This window comes from Dendroctonus ponderosae, unplaced genomic scaffold, assembly GCF_020466585.1.
Source record: "Dendroctonus ponderosae isolate FM_Combo_2020 unplaced genomic scaffold, Dpon_F_20191213v2 Dpon_F_20191213_1, whole genome shotgun sequence".
In the NCBI taxonomy this organism is placed as follows: Eukaryota; Metazoa; Arthropoda; class Insecta; order Coleoptera; family Curculionidae; genus Dendroctonus; species Dendroctonus ponderosae.
In genome coordinates, this window is record NW_026017110.1 from 7,126,119 (window position 1) to 7,147,075 (window position 20,957).

At 35.6% G+C, this 20,957-nt stretch overlaps 1 protein-coding gene across 3 annotated transcripts in view; it reads left to right on the forward strand.

Annotated features, from left to right (window-relative positions):
- Positions 1-391: 391 nt before the first annotated feature.
- LOC109545934 overlaps positions 392-20,957 on the forward strand; it is an 86,022-nt gene continuing 65,456 nt past the window's right edge. For all 3 annotated transcript variants that reach the window (XM_048670074.1, XM_048670076.1, XM_048670075.1), the window contains exons 1-2: positions 392-477; positions 6,444-6,476. The gene's annotated coding sequence lies outside the window, so the exon portion shown is untranslated. The remainder of the gene's footprint in view (positions 478-6,443; positions 6,477-20,957) is intronic.

Genomic DNA, 20,957 nt, shown 5'->3' on the forward strand with positions numbered 1-20,957 from the left:
GTCCCTTCTGGTCTATTTAAAGGAACTTGAAATAAAAATCCATTTGTTAGCACTTTGAAGAGGTTTGAGCTGTTTGTTATTCATAGGTAGGTAATGAAATCATTTCGTAACACTGCACATTTCAGTAATCTCGATGTTCTAACACAATTTGCTCCGTGAGAATCCGACAGCAGCAACAAAAATGATGCTCCAGTTAATTAGTTAATGAATTGGCGGTAGAAAGAGTTACGCAAACCGTGGCAAACATTCACCGGGTGCCGAGACTGCAACGTGCACACATAGCGTACCAAACAATACAACAACTATGCCCACTGAATATTCCTATGACCTAGAGAGAAAACAGTACTCGGGAGTACCCAGTCTTCGCGAAGTCTTTGGCTTTGCTTCAGTCGCCGTGTAGACATCAATACGCCTAGTTCTCCTTCTTCATTCACCTCAGTTGGCGTGTCATTGTGCTTCCCCTCGTCGTTTCTTCCGGTGAGTACCTTGCCCTTTTTCTTCTCGATCGACTCCCCACTCGCGTTCCCCCATCTCAATCAATTGCGAACCATCGGCGACAGTGCGGAAGCGTCTGCCCTTTTGATCCCACTTATCCGCTTTCTTCTCCCTCTAGCTCGGCCTGTGTCATAATCTCGGGGGCATTCAACATATTCGCTGAGATCGATGAAGAAAGTGGCCCGGTTTGGTGGCACCGGAACAGAAGAATGCGGAGATCACGACAATCGATCCAAAGATCACACTTTTACTGCCTCAATCAAACATCTGCTCGATTTCATTATTTATTCAACTGGTCGATGATTTCCTGTTAATAATTTTGTTCCAGATGCATAACTTTATTCTATGGCCTTTTTTCAAAGCAAGATTCAGTGCTTTAGAGTCTTTCTTATTTTAGCTTCAAATGAAGCGGGTTTTAACGGACGTTTGAATATTTGCCAAAGCTCGGCTCCTTGAGGATTTTGGGGTGTTTTTAGAGCTGGTTTTGCTATTTCGGGTCTTTACATTTAGAAACATTCGTGCAAAGCTTCGTATTTTTATCTTCATCGGAAGGGCACAGATTTTAATTTTTTTCGACTACTTTTGGCAAATTTGCACTTTTCCAACTAGAACTCACATTAAAACCCTGCATGCATTTTGTACAAAAAGTACCCTTGAAGAATTCTTGAACTTCTTCACCAAAGTTCAAAGCTTGTTTTGGATTTCCTCCAAATAATCCAGCTCTTCTTTTATTTCTCTTGACTCTTCCTGAAGATTTGAAAAAATCAAACAGCTTCTCAATACAAACTGTTGCCATTTCCATGCCATTTAGTTCGCAAAGGAAAAATATAGTCTCATTTCCCAGTTTCTTATGTGGCACATTTTCTAAGTTAAGATTGCAATCATTGATCGACAAAATGTTATTCCTACATGCATTGAGCAACTAGACAACGTTAATCAGCAAGTCATTGAAATTGCAGATCGAGTTTTAGAAAAATCTGTGTTTTTTTAGTGATTGCGGCAGAAATGATACAGTGACCTTTAAATCGAACATATCCGTGACACTTTGATAACTTTAATTAAACCGCCTAAAAGTTCCCGTCGGTGTTTTAATAATCGAATTTCATGCGTGAAATGCAGCATAAAAATTGGTTTATTTTTGGACCTCCGGGAAAAAAATACAAGCTAATACTTGCTGAGTAACTCAAGAGACATTCCATCCAGGCTTGGTTTCGATAATTATTATATTTCCAATAAGGGAATAAATTGCAGGTTTACGCCAGCCATTCTAATGCAAAGAATGCCATTTTTGGGTAGTGGCCAGTAAACGCCGTAACTGTAACGCAACAATGAATAAAACAAACATAAACGAAGGCAAAAAATTACAGAGTTTTTCATCGCACTAAAACTGTTGGCTAATTAGACATTCTGCTGCCCGTTTGGAAACACGTGAGATATTGGAAAATAGTAGTTTAGAATGGCATAATTTTTTTGCTGACTTAATAGTCACTAATTATTCCAGTGTTGGTTTCTTCAATAAAAAATAATTAGTTTTATGATTACCGCTGTTGTGCTTATGTCGGTTTATTGCCAGTGTTTACCGTTCTTTGTGTTAAGCTTTGTTGCCTTTTTCATAAATAAGCTGCTATATTATTACTTGTAATTAGTAGTTTCTTCCACTATTATCATGGTTTGTGTTCACTACTATCTCCTGCTTTTTTTCGTTCAGCGTAACTTAGTTTTCTTTGGTATTTTGCGGGTTTTTTGCTGCCTGCGTATGCGTTTTAATGTTTTCCATATAATTTTCTTTTATTTTTATAGCATTTCCATCCCTGCTTTTGTCTTAGAAATATCACAAACTATTTCTCCAGAGAGTTTGTTAAACGCTTTTTCTGTGCCCTTAAAAGTGAAAGTTTATCTTACTTTAGTTTACTCTTGTTTATCACTTTAAATTCTGCCGTTAATTTATGAAAACTTGATTGTTTTTATTGTGGAGTTTTTGCCCTTTACCTACGTTGTCCAATTGCTGCAGTTGCACATTGTTTTATTGTGATTTCCTTCTTTACTTCGACCTGACTTTGTGCCTGACAGTTATGTTGAATTTTTTGTTACATTTTCATTAAATTTCTACTATAGTTCTTTCTGATTTCCATTTGATACCAAATATGTGATTTTAAATACTATTTTCGCGTTTAAATCGGGTATGTGAATGTTTTTGTTCGATTGTGTCTCAGTCTTTGCTCAATTTTGTGCTGATTAATTTTCTCAGATGCATTTATCTGCGATTTGTTTTAGGAGTTATTGAAGCCTTTAATCTTTCCTTTTAAAAAATCACTTCAATCGTATAAGAGTTCTTGCTGTTCCCATAGCGAATTATTTATACTCAGCAGACTTTCTTCTTGTGTTCATTCTAAATTTCGTTGTTATTTAATCCAAACGTGGTTATTTATCATTGTGGAATTTTTTGGCTTTGTCTACTTACTCTGTTTTAAGCGTTTGATCAGTATAATTGATTGCTATTTTCTTCTTTGCTTTAAGTCGACTTTTTGTTTCACTGTTCCTTTCAATATCTTGATAGGTTTTCCTCCTTTATCCTTTTTGGGTTCTGTTGTTTCAACCATCACAGTGTCTGCTTAATGTTGCTTATTTATCTGCTTATTCCACATGCTTCTTTATCGGTTTTTCCTGTTACAGTTTTAGATAATTTCCATAGGTATTCGAATTGCATTTTGTCTTGGGAATTTGATTTTGAAAAGTAATCATTTTTCTGTTGTGGTTCCTTATATCTTCTTGCCGTATTTTTATTTTCTAGTTGTCTAATATTACGATGATTTTAATTATGTTTCTACATTTATTTCTGATTAAGTCAAGCTCAATTTTTTGTAACTTTCTCTGTCGAGTTCTCTTCAACGTTTGTTTCTTTCGATTGATCGTCATCAACAAATCCAGTGCCGTTTAGTTTAGGCTGTATTAATATTATATATTTGACAATATTATTAGTAATATAAATTTTTCAAATGTTCACTTTGAGAATAAACTGTCGATTGAGAGAATTTTTCTGAAATTATTCAGCTGTTACAATGCCATGTTATGTTAGAAGAACTGTTAATCAGATTCGCTAGAATCAGGCCGACGTTTTTAAACCCAAATACAACTAAATCGGACTGTTACTTAGTTATGCATTCAACGCATGATTTGGCGTTGAATAATGCTAATAAAGCGTCGATTTTGTCTTTGCCAGAATTTTTCGTTTTTCGTTGTCAATAAAAAGTGAAAAAATCGGTGGAACCACCAGCCTTCAATGTATTTGCTTGCAATATTGTCAAAACGTTATCGAAATTTTCAATTAGCGCCGAATTGAAACCGTAATAATCACTGTTGGTTGCTTAAGATATGCAAATAAAATTAGGTTTCAACACATGGATAATAACATGCATTTGGCAATATTCATGTGGCTCTGCGCAAAATTCCTGATGCCCATTCGCGATAAGGAAATTATTTTCCGACGATATTTCTACATCTATTGCCATTTCACGCCGATAGACTCTTGGAGATTTTATCCAAAGTGAAGCAACGAGAATATACAATTTTTTATTCTTCAAAACTGTACGGATACAATCAAGTATTGCCAGGCCAGTTGGATTTTTAGCGAGCATTCTTTGACAAAAACGCAAAAAGACTACATAGAAAACCACAGTAAAGCAATTCTTCTGGTTTCTTTTGCCACTTTACATCATCGCGAAATTTATTAAATTAATATCACACGATCTATTAGTTTTTGCTGGTAAATAACGTGCAGGAACTCCTTAAAAGTGACATATTTTGTCTCGGTTTTTCAGTTTAGGCATTGTTTTTGGCCAACCGAGTGAAACGGTGTTTATCAAAAATTCAAGGTTTGGCCTCCAGTTCGTTATTTTCATGTCTTCTTCATTGTTTATCTAAAATTTATATAAAATGTTTAACTGACTTTATGTGTTTGAACTTTTGAGCAAAACACATTTGAAGATGTAAGCCACTTTCTTCTTGACGATTCGCAAGCAACATGAAGATGGATGTAAGCAGTTCAGGCTTACATCTTCACAGTACGCAGTTCAGCAAATACGTTTGAAGCTGGTCCTCGGACTATGTTGAATGAACTTCCGTTGTTTTCCACTCACTTTAGAACTAGCTGCATTTTTTCTGCTAAATGCTACCGTATGGCTAAATTAACGTTTAATGACTGGCGCTTTTCACCATCAATTTCTGGTTTTTTTGTTCAATTTCAGCGCTGCTGCGTTCACCGTATGTTCGTACATATATAAAAGATATATTTAATTTAATTTTCCAACTATTCACTACTTGATGTTATTAAATGAAATGGCCGTGTTCTATTACCTGACTGAATTCGTATATTTTTAATTATTGTTGCCAGCGGCCAATGCGCTTTTGTGCTCCGTTTTAGCCGCTATTAATAACGCATATTAAACTTATGTTTCTATGCATGTTTGAACCTAATTGAACGAAACCGAAATATTTGCTTGACTGTTTCCAGATTTCTCGTTGTGTTTTTTATTATTGTATGACAAACACATTTTTTATGGATTTGCAGTTTGAATTTAATCGAATACAGAGCTGTGTTTTGAATTTTATTTAATTTTTAATCAGCCATCGAATATTCAGGAAACCCAGCAAATTAAACTGCTATTATTTGGGATAAATCAACAGCGAATTTATTTTAAAAAAGAGCTTTTGTGTTTTGTGCTTTGAATCAAGTTTTCAGTTAAAAACGTTTTGAACAAAATTTTGAAATAAAATAAAGTTGCAAATTTAAGCGTGTTTGCAAGATGAATAAAGTCCACGAAAAACTCGCCAGCTTTTACTTTGCCATGTATTTTAATGTTCAATGTATAATTAAGACACTTAAACAATCTTAAATCAAGAACCGAATAAAGATAAATGAAGACAACGTTTTATTCCACTGTTAGCAGTTAACTGAATCCAATTGTAAACATTATTTTAATGTTGTTAGTTAATTATCTTGGAGAAAACGTGAAGTAACTTTCCCCCTCATGCAATTAAACCCTCATACAAACATCCCTGGGAAGATGATAAATTCCTTGCGCAGAATAACTGTGTAAAGCTGCTATATTAAGTGGCTTTTCAGCTCGACTTTAACAAATGCCCGGCCATTGTTAATGTTGTCAAATTTCGCAAATTTACTTTCATCATAGCAGAGGATTTTTCTCGGGGCCATTGTGAAGGGAGGTAATTGCTGCGCAGCAGATTTTTGTAATAAACATTTATCAGGTGATATAAAGAGGCCCATTAAGCGCAAGTGGGGTCCCGAAAAAAAAACGGAAAAAAAGCTTTGCCCACTAATCACATTATTGCATGTTCAGCTGATCAAACATTGAGAATTGTCCAAGTGTACCATGAACTTAAAAAAAGCTCGCAGCTAATGATGTGCTCATGATTGCTAATGATTTTGCCCACAACTAATCAAGTTCACAGTTCAATCCTTGTGTGGCATTTCGCAATTGTTGATGATGGCTTATATTGATGTAAACGTGCAATAAACGACCTCCACTAACTAATCCACAAAAAGTTCATTGTCTGTTTTTTTTTGTTGGGGACATTTCACGATGTGAGAATATGCCCATGAAGAATGTGAATTTGTTGAAGTTTCAGCTGCAAATATAAAGCAGAGCTTGACCCAAAAAAAGCTTGATTACAAAGGACCGAAATAGCGCAATTGGTGCGCGGGACACGCACCAACCCGGGCAAGTTCTTGCAATGTTTGAGTTAATAAAATTGAAAATATTCCCAAAAGATCTAGCGGCGCTTTAGTTTAGGATTAAGGCAATTTAGCGACCCGACTGACCTTCACAAGAACGGTTTTCGACCTTTTTTCCTTCCAGGACTGTGAGCTTAAACAGCTTTAAAATGTCCACTTTACCTGCTGATATTGATTCGGTGTGTTTCTGTTGCAGGTTTGTCGAGACGATTGCCGCTTGATTACAAAGGTAAGTTTGGATTAATTTATTTAATTTTTTTTGCGGAGAAAATTGCGGAAATTAATGTTAATTGCAATTAATTTCAATGACATTTGACGCTTTTATTCAATATTGAAGATTTCCTGTCCATAAGGAGCTGTACCATATTTTTCGTTTTCCCCCTTTCGGTCACTCAGGACATTTTTTTTGAAGCAGCCAAAGTGAATTTGCCATGTAACTTTTCCATATCTAACTGCCTGTGAAGGAATAGTTCAACATAACATAAAAAAAATTCACAGTTTCGATTTTTTCGAAATTTTACATTTTATTTTTTTTCTCAAACACGCAGCTTCCGAACAAAAACTTTTAACAAAATCTCGGGATGGTCGAGCAGTCTCCACAGGTATTTTCGCTGCGTTCCAGCTCGAGCGGGTTCGAGAAAAGCGAGAAAATGTGGTTTTCAAAAAACTGTAAATATCTCCACAACCAGACGAGCTGGAATGAACCTAAACCGAAACGCCAGTCGATAGCTCGTGCTAAGCTCTATGAAGCAGCTAGGAATCACTTTTTCGCCAGGATCAATAATAAGCGAGCAATTRCCAATTTTCCAAAATAATGAAACATATTTGGGAACATTTTCGACATTTTCCCAAAATTTCTTTTATTATAATTACAATTAAAAAGGAGCCCATTACACTCAAAAAATAATTTATTGCTACGGAAAAAATTCTCCTGAGGTATAGGACCGATGTCATTTCGTCCCACCACGAGTGAAGTCTTACAGTTTCGGAAAAATTCAAACTTTGTCCATTTTGCTCCCTTACTTAAAAATCTTCCACACTAAAGGACGCAGGAAGTTGCGTTTTTTACCATCTTCAGTGGACACTTGACCCGATAGGTGCTGCGACAGTTTCACAATAAAAAATCCACTAGAAACCTGATTTTGGTCGGCTTTGCAAATGTGACTCATAAAATTGAAGTCGCCAGTTAACTGCGCTCTGTTACTGAAAAATGCTCATTTCTCAACCTGCATCAAGCAGTAACGTGAAACTTTCACCATCTGTAGGAGACGCTTGATTCTACAGTTCCCATCACTTTTCATGAGCACGGATTTCCTATATCATTTCGGAAAAAAATGAGATTGAAGTTAGAGAGACTGAAACTGCCAACCACATTGTTTGCACACTTATTTGTCCCAAACTCCGCCACTGCTAAGTAAACACGGCCGAATTTTTTCGGTTTTAGGCCAATTTTCTTCAAAATCGAATTTTTTTTTGAAAAATACAATTTTTGCCAATTTTTGACTATGGATTCGCTTTGACTAAGCCGCATCAATTCTACCCACTTTGCTCCAAAATTTGACCCTTAAAATTGCCTGAACCTCTGCATTTTATTTTTTGCGCCCAAACCAAGCTTTCAATCGACAAAAGTGATTATTGATAAAAAGTGCGAAATCCTGAAAGCTATCAAACGGCGTATTTTGCAATCGTCCCCCGTGGACGGTTAAAGAAAAAAATTCCAAAAACGTGTTTTTGCAGAAACGACCAATAACTCCCAAAGAAAGTCCCATAGAAAACTTTTAAAAGGCACAACACTGGACAAACAGCGGTAAGACACATTAACAAGTTGTTGGTACTCACTTTTTTGAAGAAATCAACAATAAGCGGACTACGACCGACACTTTGCATGTTTTTCYATAAGAAATAAACTGTAAAGAAAAWACTTCGGAAAAACATTTTTTGGAATTTTTTCCCAAAAATGTTCCTRGTCAAAAATCTGTAAAATTGCCTYAATTTTTGCATTTTAYTGTTTTGCCCCCAAACCAAGCCTCCAATCGAAAAATCGAAAAAAGTTGCTCTTGATAAAAGRTCCAAATCCTCAAAGCTCAAAGACAAAATTATTCTAGAAGTGAAAACCAGTGCATTTAAGGCTATGCACCCGAAYATTTGAAAGAATAYATTTTTTTGCCTGCAGAAGCTACTATWTTAAATTGYGGYTTTAGTTTTTTTATTTTAGTTTATAATTCAAATATTTACACATTAAATACTGCTAATAACAATCAGTTAGAATTSAGGTCAAAATCTGTATTTAACCGTATTTTTGGGTTYATTTTTTCGTGTTACTTCGGTAAGTCAATACAAAAAGCTGTTTTTATTGCATAAAAGCACTTGAAAAAGCTACCTGTTTTATCTGAAGAAAATTCTAAAGCATACGAAAATAAGCGCTATGTAATTTGGAAGAACCCGTTGTATAAAATGCGCCTCGTAAAATCCAAAAATCTGCACATGCGAGCAGCGTAACCTACAACCCTGGTTGCCATCTATCTACTTCTRCCAAAAAAGKATCCCTAAAACCCATATTTTTTAGCYTTTCTCACCTTTAGGCACTTTGGCCTGGGGTCTTATCAACGTTAGTAAARGCAAAAAATCGAAAYTTATAGCAGAAAAACAGTGATAATTCGAGGATAATTGAAGATATGTTCGCAGGAGAACACCCCTATTTTGACTTGATTTAGACTATTTAATGCTGAAAAAGTGGGCGAGATAAGACGAAATTATAAATCTGAGCAATACAAAAACCGGCCGATYACAGCGTATTTCSCAACAGAAAAACAACGCAAATTGATTCRAAATAYTTTTCAAGGCAATAAAAAGTGTAGTTYACAGGAGAACGACAYTGATTTTGTAGAAAAAACTTGAAAAYACCCATACAGAATCGAGAAACTCTCCCTCCTCATTGTTTTTCGTCGAAAAAACAATATAATAAAATATAATTCAACAATATGGGACTAAARGTTCTAAAACTATATGGCAACCAAGGGCAAGTAATGCCAAACTTACCGAAGGCTCCTTCTTGCCACCTGGGARGAAAGAAAAACATGTGATTAGTATATTAGAGTAAGTCTGTCCAAAGCCAGAAAAATTGGAAATGATTAAAGCAAAAAGTGRGAAATGTATTAAATGCATAAAACTTAGGTTGCATTTCGAAAAACTAGAATAACTTGAAGACAAGAARCTCCAGACTTACCAGCTTTCTGCAAGCTGGCGTCCATCCTCCATTTTGCACCATGAATCGTCCAAAAGWTCACACTACACTTGAACACACAATGAACATGAATTTCGAATTAAAAATTTCCTYAAGGGTCACAATGATTCTAAATTTTCCATCTAAAAGCGCGATTCACTCAAAGGACTGGAGACCGATTTTGCCCAATATCTGAATAAACTGAATATTCGAAGCAACATAATGATATAATAATTTTAACAGTTTTTTTATTGTTGACTATTTTGTAGAAAGTGCCTGTGCGTATGAGAGTATTTGCAAAGACCAGTTTCAGGTTCCAACTTGTTTGGATGCTSGCATTGAAACAAATCGCAATGGGRGGCGCATTAGACTCTTTTATGAATCAGTAGTTTTATTCGATTTTTACACAGACTTTAGGAAATCGCATTGAAGACGTATTTTCAATTAGGCCTAGAAGAAGCCTTTTTTCGACGACCTTTTTAGCTTTTTTCGGTTTTAATGTACGCAAATTTGGACTGCAATTTTTTGTTMGCTTCAAACCTTTATCTAATCGTGAGTTCAAAGGCGAAAAGACGATTTTCCGGGCAAAATACTTTGMATTTTTGCTTTTCAGATCAACTCGAAAAGCAGTCAAAGTCCAAAAATGTATTTTATTCTGAAAACAGTTCCATTTTTTGTGGTATTTTGTTGAAATCCAATAATTTTCTCTAAAACTTACTTGTTGCGAAATTAATATAACTTGAAATTTATGAAGATTTTGGTGTCGAATAGAGGATTTTCCAAACAAAGTGTTCAGTCAAAAAATTCCAAATACATTTAACACCCGAGTTTTTAGCTCTGAAAATTTTTCTTTTTACTCTCTCGGTATCAGCCCGATGTGGCACTCAGCACTTGGTTCGAACTATGTGATTTTCTATAAAAACTGTCTTTGAGAAAAGTAAAATCGATTGGAAATCTCGAAAGTTATGAAAGTTTGAAGATCGGCTATACAATTTTAAAGCCAAAAATATTTTGAATTTTTACAATGTACAAATGTCGAAAAAATGTTCTCTTTTGTTTTCATACTTTAGGCAAACTTCAGATGCATTTAAGGGCCAATAATGCATTTTTGGGCAAGAAACTCGCAATGTTTTCGCGAAAATTGTTCGCAAGTATTTTTGGATAAAGATTATTTTTTGCTGTGTGACCTCAATGTGACTTATAGTCGATTGGCAATTGCGCCAGTAGTGCTTAGAGTGAACTTGAACAAAATTCTTGTAAACATACTGAGGGACGGATTTTTTAAAATCTCTTGAACGTGACTGTCACTAAATCACATTAGCTCTCTCAAAAACCTGAAACTCCCGGAGCCAGATTAGCAAGCGACTTTAAACTAGTTCACCATGAATACGATTTGTTGGACTACCTTGCAACCGAATTTCCTCTAAATCCACCCAAAGACTGATTTTTGAGAAGTTCCTGAACTTTACCGTTACTCAATCCCATCGAGAGCTCGTTCAACATTTTTAATGCAAAGTTCCCAGCTAGACCAAGCAGCGACTTCAAACTCCGTCACCGTGAACCCCTCCTTTTAGAGTGCCTTTCGACAAAAAATCCTTCGAATCCTGTAAGAAAGTGATTTTTTAAAATCTCTCAAACTTGACCATCGCATAATTACAGTGAGCGCTCACTAAAAAATCGAAACCCTGCAACTGCAGTAACGAGCGACTGAAAACTCCGTTACAGCGAACAAGACTTATTGAAGTACCTTTGAACCAAAACTCCTCAAAATCCAGGTAGAGACTGATTTTTGACAAGCTCCCCAATTCAACCCTCAGATGTAACGCTCGCTCAAAAAATTCAAACCTGAAAAACTCAACAAAAATGCACTGAGAATATTCAGACTTTGCAACTACTTGGCTGAAATTGAGCAACCTTTTCAGACAACGTTTCCCCATTAATCGATTCATAAATCAATTTCCATACTTTCGCAATAATTCCACATCGATTGCTCCTCTTACAGTCGAACTGTAGGTACTAAATAACAGAAGGCAAGCGCACATTCCTCACTAATCGATTGTTGATTGACTCTAACTGCACTTACAAGCCGATAGCATGTCTAGATAAGGCTCATTTGTGCCGGTCTATTACTTCTTGTTTACTATTATGGAAAGTAATTTAAGAAAATTGTGTATCGTTTGCTTGTGACACCGAAAATTTAATTTGATTGATAAATGAGTGCCGAGCACGTGTGCACGCACCTCTATATGGGCGTTTTTTTCTATTATAACTAATCGATTTTAAGGGTAATAATTGACAGCATTTACAATTAAGTATGCATTATTACCCTACTTTCAGCTCCTAAGCTGAAATCAATCACATTTCAATGTAGTTTTGATTGATATTTTTTATTAATTTATTCAATTTGTCTCTGATAAGCGTCGCCATTGGAAATTTGCAGCTATTTGCTAACAATCGTGTGACGCACAATGTGAACAAACAAATGGAAACTGATGTTGTGAACTGAGGTTATGGAGTGAAGAATTGCCTTGGCAAAACCTTCACAGAAACCGCTAATTTTCAATCACTCTGATGACTAATCAAAGAGAGTTACTTTTGTATGCGAACTGAAAACTATTCTCTAGTTTCTACAGCTAACTACTTTCACCAAAAGAAGCAGAAGAAACAGCCAAATTGAGTCTTTAAACTTTGTGGAAGTGGAGATTATTTTCAGATTACCCCCGGGTAAATGAAACGATTAGTCGCATCGTTCCTTGGGGAGAAGTTATTAGGGGATCTACTTGAGCTCGGGTTAAGTGAGATAAAAATGATAACAATTTATTGGTCGGCTTTAACGGTTTCGGTTGGGGAGTTTGCGAACTTGTTCAAAAAGAATCCAGCGCAGCCACAATGGAGACAATTATTGAGGATTTGAACACTATTTTCAAACAATTTGCAACAAAGTAACTGGGTGTTACGCTACTTCCACTCAAGGAGCCAAACTTGTTCAATTTAGAGCAATAATTGCGGGATAAAAGCCTCAATTTTCGATGTCCAAATCATGAGAGGACGAGCCAGACGGAAATAATTTCCCCCAATGTTCGATCTACGCGAAACGTGACTTTATGGGGCGGTAGAGAGAAAAAAAACCACTCGAAAACGCTTTGGCTGAATCTGGAACAGTCCTTTAACATCAATACAAGAAATGTCATCAGATTATTGGGCGATAACATGTGAAATAACGCCATCCCATCTGACAGGTAGCAATAAGAAGACTACAACAGATGGAAGTCGGATAGAAAGCTGGGCGTGAGTGGAATGAAAAGAATGCGAAATGCAATGAGGATAAAGAAAATGAAATCTGACAGCCAAGTGGTTTCTAGCTGAGTTGGAAAAAGGGGGCCAGTAACATTTTTAAAACGTTTTGCATTAGATCTTCCGGAAATGTTCAACAGTGAGCTGCGCAAAATTCAACAAAACAATCGCGAATAGTTCTAATCTTGATCACTGTTCGAGCAATCAAAATTCTACTTTATTTAATCGGTTTCTTCGAAGTTTCCTTTGTTCAACTTGCCTCGTTACCGCGTTGAGTACACGTGGCTTAACTGCCATTTTATTACCCATTGGCCAAGTTTCCATTACACAGTTCGTGTTTTCATAATTATCCTGAGTAATTCTAATATTAGTTGCGTCCATCAAGTGCGATGGAAAACGCTAAACGCCCCATTAATTATGCAAACATGATGACTCAAATTATGTGATATTTTCGGAGCAGTTTGCCTAAGCAAGATATCATTAGATTGAAGGGTTCAATTTGAACTTTCTTGCCAAATCTTGCTTCGAGTGGAGTTCAAGTGCTGGATCGGTTTGATCCAGTTTGGAGTTAAAGAGACTGAAACTGCCAACCACATTGTTTGCACACTTATTTCGCGCAAAACTCCGCCAATTTTGGAAATACTTCAATACGAAGAAATTTTCTGCGTTTCCACGGGTATTCGCTAGAAGTCAGCAGGCTTAAAAAAAAATCGTCATAGGCAACGGTTTCGGAGATAATGAAACCTGAATGTTGGCAAGCGATCGACTGTTGCCTTTGCGCGTCCCTCCAATCTTTTATCCGTAACTTGGTTAAATGCCAAGATTTTTCAAAAATTCCAAACCCCCCGTAAAGCCCAACGAAGTAGCCATAAACACTACTCCAGCCTCAAATTGGAAAGCGGCAACAGCAAAGGAGTAAAACTCAGAGAGTGTGCAACCTTTGAAACATTTTCCTGACAAAATATTCTCAGCAGGAAAATGTTGGCAATCTCGCCGCATGGACGGTGAAGAAAAAATGTTAAAAAGTGTTAGTCATAAAACATCGATAATTCCCAAACAAAAACCCACCGAAAACTTTCAAGCACGCCACTGAAATCAGCAATAAGTGAACTACTGCCCATTTTTTCGGTTTCAAGCCCATTTCTTTCGAAATCCGCAATTTTTTTCAAAAATGCAATTTTTGGCAATTTTCGGCTGTGGATTTCTTGCCTCATCAGTTCTACCCACTTAGGTGTTTTTTTTCCACAAGAAATAAACTGTAAAGAAAAAAATTCGGGAAAAACCATTTTTTATTTTTGCTCCAAAATTTGCCTAGTCAAAACCCCCGAGCCTCAAATCGAAAAAAGTTGCTCTTGATAAAAGATGTGAAATCCTCAAAGATATCAAAAATGATAAAAGCTGGGCGTGAGTGGAATGAAAAAACTACGAAATGTAGTGAGGATAAGGAAAATGAAATCTGACACCAAAGTGGTTTCTAGTTGAGTTGGAAAAAGGGGGCCAGTAACATTTGCAAAGCGTTTTGCATTACATCTTCTGGTAAAATTTCAACACTGATCTGCGCAAAATACAACCAAACACTGGCGAATAGTTCTAATCTTCAGCACTGTTCGAGCAATCGAAATTCTACTTTATTTAATCGGTTTCTTCGAAGTTTCCTTTGTTCAACTTGCCTCGTTACCGTGTTGAGTACACGTGGCTTAACTGCCATTTTATTACCCATTGGCCAAGTTTCCATTTTTTTGTTTTTTTTTTCGGTGAGGTTTGGGAAATGCTTTTTTATGCACTCCCAGAGCTGGTGGTCTGTCGCTCTGGGTTGTGTGGGACTCCAGTTAAGCTGTTTATCCACTAAAACCCTTTCCTTACCGCCGAGGTGGTGTTTGGCCTTGCACAATTTCCATTACACAATTCGTGTTTCCATAATTATCGTAAGTAATTCTAATATTAGTTCCGTCCATCAATTGCGATGGAAAACTCTAAACGCTCCATTAATTATGCAGACGATGACCCAAATTGTGTGATATTTTCGGAGCAATTTGCCTATGCAAGAGATCATTAGATTGAAGGTTTCAATTTGAACGGTCTTGCCCAAATTTTGCTTCTAATGAAACCAAGCTAAGGCTCAAAAATGCACAAATGGCAGGGAAATAAGGGATACAAATGATGTGCAGGGTTCAGTTTCGTTTGCTATGGGGAAACATTGAGGCGAAAGACAACCGCAGATTACATAAATGAAAGCAGCCAAGGAAAGCATATAAGGGATATTTCCGCTTTTCTCCTAATAGGCAATGGTGGAAATTGGTGCCTTGGTCTTAAAGACGTTGGATGGGTAAGCGCCTACGTTGTCCCCAAGGGCCGTAAAACCTTCCCGACCAAAAATTCCTTATTGAGACGAATTTCGCTATTTAATGCAACTGTTTAAGGGCATGTTTTGTCTGATTTTTTGCATCAACCCTTTGTAGTCTTTCACGCGCGACATTCACTGAGCCAGCTGAGCGCCTAAAACCCTCATTACCCCATTTCACAACAGTGACAAACGGTCAAGTTAATTTGCTACGCGAAAAACATCTCAAATTAGTCGCCCAGATTTCCATGACTTGTGTTTAGTCCAATTAGGTTTTTCTGTCCGGAATCTGGTAGGAAGGCGTTAATCCATCCGGTTTTACCTTCCAATAACAAACGCCTTTATTGTGCTGTTTTCGCAACGGAACTTAATAACTTCGAAACTATACATTTTGATAACATAGTTGTCCCACGTTGTAAATTTAACGGTCTTTGGGGAGCTTTTTAACAGCGACGTTATAAAGTACCGCAAATAAAGGTGTACTAGAACAGATAAAACAATGTAAAAGGTGTCGGATTTATTAGCTTTATTTGCCGTTTTACTGCCGTGTCGATGGCGATTTTTGACCGATTTTTGTTTGTTAGAGGCTATATAGTCCACTGGTACAGTAGAGGATAATTGGGACAGCAAACATGCTCTTGAATTGGAAGCGGCCAAATTATTTTGGTAAAATTGTGATTTTTTGGGGGACAATTAAAGCTGCAATTAAAAAAAGCTATTTTTTAGAGAAGAGGGAAATAATGCACAGGAAACTAGAAAACTAAATCGGGCATTATTTATTTAGTGTATTGTTCTGTCGCATGGGATTTTCCTGAATATTTTTCCCCTAAACTTGCCAGTCAGGCAGCAGGAGGCAATTACCATTGCAACCTGTTTGTGGAAAAAATTACATATTCACACTATGCTCGAGTTGACTCATCCAATTTTTTTTGTAAATGAACTACGTGCCGCGCTTTATAATGCCCATTCTCGGCGCAATATTGGCAGTGGATTTCTTAAAAAGAAAAAAATGTTCACAAACTTCATTCCCACCCATTGCACACACCAGTTACCTGCGTGAAACAATTAGGCGCGTTGTGTAAAAAATTACAATTGCAAATATATTATTGTTATTAATTATCCGCGCGCAACTTTCTAGTTTTTCGTTTTCCCAGATAATTGTGTTCGGTATTCCTCGGTGCCATAATTGCCCATAAAGTTACGTAAAAAACGAACGCATCAGTTAGCGAAGAATGCTCCATACATTTGATACGAAAATCCGATTATAACGGCAAATAACGAGATCTAATTTGTTTATCCAATTGAAATCTGGTTGGTTTACTGGCTGGCGATTAGCGAGAACTCGATTGTTTTGCAAGAAACAAAAACCATTTGGGATAGAAAGGCAACGGCGTGTAGCAGTCATTTTCCGTAACATATTTCACTTTTTTAGCGCTAATACAACAATACGTAATATAAAACAGCTACATATAATTTAAGTAAATATTGTATGAGGTTTTTACTCAAGTAATATGTGGTTATTAAAAGAGTTCAGTTTTTGCTGCAGTTTTTGGGCTCTAAGGCCGCGATGGAAACAAATTCGAACGTTTCGCAAGCATGTGAGGCTTGAATCTTCAGGCGTGTTTGCTCGAGATGCCCTGGACTGCATGAAGAAATTAGCGTAAGCCACTCGTGCTTCCAAAAAATATGAAAAAAAATTATTTTCATGCTCGAAAAATTCACCGGATTTAATGTATAATTGTTTAGAAACGTTAATAATATTTTTATCACATTTTTTAGTTGCCCTAAACTTTTTTATAAAGCCTCAGTGATTATACAGGGTGGTTTTTAGTGCGATAAAGTGCATTATTTCCGATGGCGTTGAACTTTCGAAAAATAGTTTCATATAAAAGTTGTTGACGTACAAAGTGCGCTGATTTTAAAAATATATGATACAGGGTGTCTCAGAAAAGCGAGGCAAAATCAAAGTGTATTTTGTTAAATAGAACTACCCATTTTTCATTAGCTCATGGAACGCTGCCTATGCACCGAAAATTGTTTTTTTCTTACTTACGACGTTCGAGATTAGATTATCGCATTTTAGTAAAATTTTGCTTAAAAACATGGTATCTAAAAATTCATTGTAGAAGCAAAAAAAAGCGGCTAGAGATACAAAAAACACGTCTTTCCAATCACCACAGATCCGTTAAGAATTCTATTGAAACCAAAATATTAATACATTGTACAGGGTGTTAACAATGTGGACTTCAATCTAAAACTTTTTAACGCTATATAACTTTTGTTTTTCAAATGAAAGTACCTGTATATTAATATGTCATTAGATAGACAAATTACAAAGTTACAAATTTGCATTTACACTTTAAGCTGTGAAATCAACCGCTTTCAAATTATAATTTATTTTATTTAAAAATTTCAAAAAGTTGCTACATTTTGTAAGATGGCTATGGAAGTCAATAAATAAGTGTCAAAATTTGAATTGCCACGTTTAATTGATCATTTACCTAATTATATCAAGGAAAGAATGTGGTATTTACATGATGGAGCTCCAGTTCACCATACAGCTCAAATTCATGAGTACCTAAATAATTAATTTCCTGAGAGGTGGATAGGCAGAGGTGGGGGTGTTCGGTGGCCATCTCGTTCACCCGATTTGACAAGAATGGATTTTTTTTATGGGCTTACGTCTAAAAGGAAATTTATAAAATAACTCCAACTACAAAAGATGACGTGAAGGAACGAATTACAACTGTTTTTCCAAGCATTAATAATATTGTTTTGAAGTGCGTTAGCGATTCATTTTAAAAACGTAGATATTAATAGTTGCTTAAATGTTAACGGAAATCATATTGAACATTTATTTTAAAATACCATCGAGGCATAATTTTATATTTATATTTTTATAGACGTATGTAGTTTTATTGCATTTTCTGCTATGAAATTCCATGCATTTTATAAAACGTTGCACTTTCCTTCATTGATTATGTCAAGTATCATCAAAATTTGACATTTATTTAATGAATTCCATAGCCATCCTACAAAATGTAACAACTTTTTTAAATTTTTAAATAAAATAATTTATAATTTGAAAACGGTTGATTTCACAGCTTAAAGTGTAAATGTAAATTTGTAACTTTGTAACTTGTCTATCTAATGACGTAATAATATACAAGTACTTCCATTTGAAAAACAAAAGTCATATTGCGTTAAAAAGCTCCACATTGTTAACATCCTGTACAGTGTATTGATATTTTGGTTCAATAGAATTTTTAACGGATCTGTGGTGATTGGAAAGACGTATTTTTTTTGTATCTTTAATTGCTTTTTTTTTATTTCGCTGTGAATCAACTCACGCTGTGAATCAACCGTTTTCAAATTATAATTTGTTTTATATTAAAATTTCAGAAAGTTGTTACATTTTGTAAGGTGACTATACAATTCAATAAATAAGTGTTAAAATTTGATGATTCTTGACATATCAATCTACATTTAGTATATGACGACTAGTTTAAACGTCATCCATATTATTAATGTTGCACAATAACAAATATAACTGTATGTATATATATATACAGGGTGATACAAAATGGGCATCATTCCTCTGAAAATGATGTCTGGCGCTGTTTGAGGAGTATAGAAAACATAGTAAAAAAAATTTATTGTTATGAAAAGCTGTTATTGAAATTATTAGTATTATTAAAAATTGTTATTAAAAAATGCTGAAGTATTCCAATATGCTACCAATTAAACATTGAACAATTTCAAAATAATGCTTAATAACAAAGTTGAAATTCGATCTTTAACTGTTAATATCTTCTAGACATTTAAAAAAAAAAATTGTCATAATCTGCCAACGTCGCAAGTAAGAAAAAAAACAATTTCCGGTGCATATGCAACGTTTCAACCTGCATTCCATGAGCTAATGAAAAATAGAAATAGTTCTATTTAAAAAAATACACTTTGATCTTCCCTCGCTTTTCTGAGACACTCTGTATCACATAAAATATTTTTAAAATGTGCGCACGTTGTGCGTGAACTTTTATATGAAACTATTTTTCGAAAGTTCAACACCAACGAACATAATGAACTCTCTCACACTAAAAAACCACCCTGTATATAATATACATACAAAACGAAGCAGATGCATGTGTGAAACCAACACATGCAGTTTGTTAATTATTAATAAAGGAACTGACTTTCTACGCCAGGAAAATTATCGGTTTGCGGTACTAGATATTAATTTTGCGGCGATTTTCTGCCTTAGGTATTGTAGATTATTTATGCAACGTCGTTTAATCCTCGTCCCGATCAATGTTTAATAACCATTGGGTTGAGCTTGGACGAAATTATAACAATTTCCTCAGTACTCGATATATGGAAAAACCGATATGGGACTGAAACCATCTAAGTCAAGAGCCAAATAAAATTATACCAGTTTCAAAGCCATTGTTTTCAATATTGACTCTGTTCTCTCTGTGGATTCCTAAAGCAAGCATTTTCCTTTCTGGCAAGCACTCTCAGGCATTGTAAAATGAAACTGATGGGAAATATCCTTAAAAAGAAATTACTATCCAGGGAATCGGATCGACTATTGGATTAAAAATGTGATGTCGTTTTAGCACGATTTTACTACCGGAAATAAATTAGGTCGAATGATGTTCGGTTGTGAATTGAACTGACTGAAACTTTTTGTTTGGGATGGAGAAAATTCCCATTCATTGAACAAAGGAGGATCCTTCCAATCTGCGAGGGGAAATGAGAGTCTCCTGAAAATTGGCCGCTTAAAGCAGACGCATTAAGGGCAGCCAATAGGAATAACTATATCTTAAATAGACTAGGACGTAAAGTGTGCATTTTATATTAAACCGGCTTTTAAATAAATATTTTATGATTTTCACTGCGTTTCTTGCGATGTTTACCAAAAGGAATGTAACTAATTTCGGCATTAAAATGGATGAACTTTAAAGTTCTGTTGCTTTGTGAGCTGGGACGTTGACATTAATGGAAATTTGCGTTTTTACGATTCAAACGTTGATTGTTTTTCCCAAGAAGTAAGTCTTGGACGTTTTTTTCATTCCTGCCGGAAATATGTACAAATTAATGCGTTTTATGATGGTACTGAACGGAATCTTCAATACAAAGTGCCAAATAAAGTAGTTTGTTGTGGTTCCTTTGGCTAGTTTTTTTAACTGAAAATACCACAAATAACGATTAACTTGACTTCTAGAAAAAATATCCTCGAGTTTAGTAACAGTAAAAGTAAAAAGTAAGAAAGATGAAATTAGTTGTAGCTTAGAGGACGTTTTGGTAGATGTTCTGTTGAAGCTGCCTATTCATGTTCTTGAATAATTTCGGATCCAAACACCAGCAAAAACGCAACGATTGAGTAACTAATAATTCTTAAAAATTATGACAGGTTCCTAACTCACAAGAAATAAAGTTCTAAGTAGAAGCTAAATAATATAAAATTTCAGTCAAACGCAGATAGAAATATTTCACCCAATCGCCATAAAAAACAGGCAACATGAAGAGCAAAAACTGCGTGAAAAATATCTTCAGCAATCAAACTTTGGAACGTAAAATTGTTTAAACAATCGTTCGTTCACAGCTTAAACTGGCAGCACTTCCTTTCCTCAGCATTGCAAGTTCAATATCCAAACTCCCGCCTCTTGGTTAATATGAGCCAGTTGTTGTTGCTGTAACAAGTGATTAATGATCAATAGCAATTTGTAGGTAGACAATGCGCCTGGAAAACGGGGTTTAAATAAAGCAAACAAGTAATAGGAGATCCACTTAAAAGTAAGCGCAAGCTCACATTGCTTGTATGGTTTTAATTTACAAGCTGTGTCACCCAT